The sequence below is a fragment of the Alligator sinensis genome, unplaced genomic scaffold (assembly GCF_000455745.1).
Source record: "Alligator sinensis unplaced genomic scaffold, ASM45574v1 scaffold721_1, whole genome shotgun sequence".
In the NCBI taxonomy this organism is placed as follows: domain Eukaryota; kingdom Metazoa; phylum Chordata; order Crocodylia; family Alligatoridae; genus Alligator; species Alligator sinensis.
Window position 1 is genome coordinate 3917372 of NW_005841857.1, and position 4603 is coordinate 3921974.

The window sequence follows — 4603 nt, forward strand, 5'->3', positions numbered from 1 at the left end:
ACTAGCGTCATGGTGCATTCTGCGTTCCAACGCTCCACTTGCACTAAAGCCAGCTGCAACACTAACAATGGCTTTCCATTAGGGTGCGAGTCTCACGGTATCCACTGTTCTTGCAAAGTTTCCCCAGCTTCAAAAATAAGGCCCTGGTTTGGCCTTCAGGAAAGCACAGGACACAGAATGCTTTGGATTAGGGCTGGAGATGTAAACCCTCCTCCTTGTCCGGACCTGAATTGCAAAGCGGACCAGATGCAGAGTTCCTGCGTTAGCTCGCTTCAACCCCCGTGCAAGTGATAGAGTTAAAACTGCTGAAGAATCAAGTTTCAGTTCACTGCATGAACTTTCCCTCTCCTTTTCTTGCATATGGTGTGATCGATCTCCTACTTTGTCTGCATAAATGTTTAGTTCCAATTTCATTTGTGCTCCCATTAAGAGATGGATCATTGCAACCTTATCGAGGATTGTTAGAAAACCATTCTAACAGCTTACTAGAGATTAGTTTTCTCTTTACCCTGTGCAATGTGCGCACTGGAAAGCCCTCTCCATTCAGGGTCCAGGGGCTTTCATGAGGGCTGAATGGCTATGAGCTGAGATGATTTTATATTCATATTCAGGACAGTGCTGCTCCTGTTGGAAATAAAAGAAAACCTGCAAGATTCCCCTCCGACCAGCTAAAATTCATTCCTATGACTGATGCATCTCAGCCTGGCTTGAGTAATAAGCTCCTTGGGGAAATAACAATGGCCTGATTTTCCATTGTCATGCAGATTTGACACAAAACCTCCTGATTTGCACTGGTTTAAAATGGAAGGAGAGTCAGCCCCCTATCACTGCATGTATTTACACAGCTCCAAATGCAATTAGTGAGCTCCTGGAAAATATGAAATAACAAGCAATGCTAATGTTGTGTCACTCAGAAATAGCAGCACATTTTCTTCCAATATTTGCAGCCTTTATTTGTCACATAGCTGTATCCCTACATTGCCTCTCTTCCCCAGAGGTGAGAAGCACCTACCTAGGTCAGTAGCAGGGTCAGGTGCTTCTTGGTCTGACTATGAATAGAGGACCCTCCACTCGTGTCTCTTGCCTATAAAAGGAAGAGATGATAAATGAGTAATAAAGTTAGACTGGGTGATATGAGCTTTTGAATTAATGCCCTCTGTGCATTTTGGCTGCCGGAGCTCAATTTAAGGAATATTGCAGTAAATAAGCTATATGCATTGCTACCTAGTACTCACAAGATTTGGATGGGGGGGCGGGGAGGGGAAGAAGCTGTTGACAAAGTCCTTGGTATGAAAGAAGTAACAACACAGACTTGGGTGAGATTCTCCCCTCCTGCTCTATTTACATAACTCTAGAAAAGCTTAAATATGGAAATAGATCTCTTTAGTAGTGCACTACAAGTAGATGCGCCTAATCATCAGTCCAGAGGAGTGGTGAAACCACCCCTGCAGCACTGGTCACTGATCCTGCACCCCCCCTTTATAAAACCCTGGATCTACCCATTTGTTTTATTTATTTTAAACAGTGCTTTGACTTCTCAATTCTTTCTTTCACAAATCGAGCCCAGGAAGTGGTGGGGGGAAACTTTCCTCCTGTTTAAGGAGTGGTGTGATTCTTTATTATGGCAAGATGCAAGGTCTTGTACCATACCCAACACTGCGGTCTCCAAACAGACTTTGAATTGGAGCTGTTCTCTGTTACACGGGAACCTTTAGTCCAAGTGTCTTCCACCCCCAAATCTCCCAGCACTGACAGACCTCAGCCCCTCACTAAACTGGGCTCTTAATAAGCTTCCCCATCCATAACTTCTGTTGATTTTTCTCCAGCATTATGGATACTTAACACCATTCAGGGTCTGGACCCAAGTTTCTTCCACATCTCTCAGGAATGTGTCTGGCTTAAGGCACTATGTATGGATTGCATTCTTAATTTCCATTCAGACCATAATTCCAAGGGGGTTATTTGTTACTATGATTTTCAGTTTTTTAGTCGCAACGGATTAAAGCAACAAATCCCTTCTTATTTTGATAAATCTGCTCCTGGATGTTTCAGGACACTCACACAAACAAGGAGAGATGTTCAGTATGCCAAGACCGGAGTTCTTTCTTTGTTCCCACCATGAGCTGTCATGTCCTTCCTTGCAGAAGACCTGATTCTTTTGGAAGAGGCAAGATGCCTCTTTGATAATTTATGACAAAGCAAACTCCTCGTGGAATGCTAAATGATCTTCCCCCTCAAAAAATCAACTGGGTAAAGTTTTACCTATGCAAAATTCAGCTGAAGCATGTTTTGCACGCTGTTATTTGAATCATGCTTGCCTGAGTAGGCTTGATGCTATTTCATAGATTTCATAGACATTAGGGCTGGAAGGGACCTCAGAAGATCATCGAGTCCAGCCCCCTGCCTGAAGGACAGGAAGTCAGCCGGGTTCATAGGATTCCAGCAAGATGAGCATCGGGTTTGCTCTTGAAGGTGTTCAGTGTGGGCGCTTGAACCACCTCCGGTGGCAGGCTGTTCCAGACCTTGGGGGCTCGGACAGTAAAGAAATTCTTCCTTATGTCCAGCCTGAAACGGTCTTGAAGTAGTTTATGACCATTCGACCTAGTCGTCATCCCTTGGGGCACTCTGGTGAACAAACGTTCCCCCAGATACTGGTGGTCACCCCTGATAAACTTGTAGGTGGCCATCAGATCACCCCTGAGCCTGCGCTTTTCCAGGCTAAAGAGCCCCAGGGCTCTCAGCCTGTCATCGTAGGGTCTGCTTCCCTGACCTCTGATCATGTGTGTGGCTCTTCTCTGGACTCTCTCAAGCTTCTCCACATCCTTTTTGAATTGTGGAGCCCAAAACTGGACGCAGTACTCCAGCTGCGGCCTCACTAAGGCCGATTACAAGGGGAGAATGACGTCCCGGGATTTGCTTGAGAAGCATCTATGGATGCAAGCCAGCGTTTTGGTCGCTTTATTAGCCGCAGCATCGCATTGCAGGCTCATGTTCATCTTGTGGTCAATGATGACCCCCAAGTCTCTTTCTTGCATAGTGTTGGCCAACATAGCACTGCCGAGCCTATAAGGATGCTGCGGGTTTTTTTCCCAAGGTGGAGAACCTTGCATTTATCGGCGTTGAACACCATCAGGTTCTCGTCCGCCCACTTGCTGAGCCTGTCCAGGTCAGCCTGGATCACCCGCCTGTCTTCTGGTGTGGATGCTTTTCCCCAAAGTTTGGTGTCATCGGCGAACTTGGCCAGTCCACTTCTGACTCCAGTGTCCACATCATTAATGAAGATGTTGAACAGTATGGGTCCAAGGACAGAGCCTTGGGGGACCCCACTGGTCACAGGACACCACGATGAGTGACTTCCATCAATTACTACTACAATTATTGGTATAGCTGTAATGAGTTACTGATACATGGCCTGTCATGGCGGGGTGCAAAATACCTCCTCTAAGTGGTAGGGTAGCTGTGGGGGTGCCTGATACGCTGTTAAACAGATCCTTGTCTATCCAAGAGGGCAATGCCCACGTTCTGATACAGCTTCTCCTTGCTTAATGTCGTAGTTACGTTCTTGAAAAATGCAACTTTAAGCAAAACGATGTTAAGCAAATGCAGTTGCGTCACAGCAGTCACCTACTAGCAGCGACATAATAATGAAACAACGTGGACCGGGACAACGTTAAGTGAGGGGTGCCTGTACTACCTTCTTCGATTTCTGTCCTCCAGTATTGTACAGCTCTGTCATACTATATTAAACCTCCCTCCAAAATGGGTGGGTTTTGCTAGCAAATTAACTGGTTTTAAATTCTACTAGGTTTGCATTGCTGCCTAAGAAAAAGGATTCAGGAAACACGAACCAGACAGCGGTTGGGTGACATGGTTCTGTTTCCATTCTTCAAATTGTATTTTCGGCACTTATAATTGCTTATAATTGTATTAAACCGTAAGGCATTTCATGAAACCCATCCTTTTTATGGAGAATTTACAATAACTGACAGCTCGCTTTGTGTCTTAGCATATAAGACTGAATTAAACTATTTTCCTTAATAATAACATGAGGAAAATTTCCCTGACGGTGAGCTCGCTTTACCAGGGAACCGATTAGTATGCAAATAGGCCAGATCTGGCCTCTTTGCTATTTCTTTTTGGTCCAACCATGTGGTACATGAAAATTTTACAGACTCTAACCTTTCACTTTAAAAAAAAAAAAAAAAAGACACGGTTTATCCTTCACATTTTGTTTGAGGGGGAAAATCCAAATGTGATCCAAAAAAGTGCTTTCCTCCTCAGTTTCCAAAGAGACTCAGTGGCTCTGAGCAATATGAGTCTTCCTGCTCTCCATTTGGGTCCCAGGCACATTACCTCTGAAGCCGAACCATGATGGTTTAATTGGCAGCAATAACCTCTTAACTTCTGGTTGTTTCAGCTCAAATAATTGATCTCTGCAATAGTTCTTGGCTGAGCACCACAAGTCCATATGAACACAGATGGAAATGTAGCCATTGCTTTCCCCAAACCTAACTGTAGTGAAACAATAGGGCTTCCCTTTATTTGGAACATCTGAAGTTAAATATGAGACTGTATTTAAAAAGTTTTGTGGGAAGCAATCTTT

At 44.5% G+C, this 4603-nt stretch overlaps 1 protein-coding gene across 2 annotated transcripts in view; it reads left to right on the top strand.

The window, feature by feature from the left end:
* The window catches only part of FAM135B (family with sequence similarity 135 member B), a 392360-nt gene that overhangs the window by 282550 nt on the left and 105207 nt on the right, over positions 1-4603 (top strand). The window lies entirely within an intron of this gene.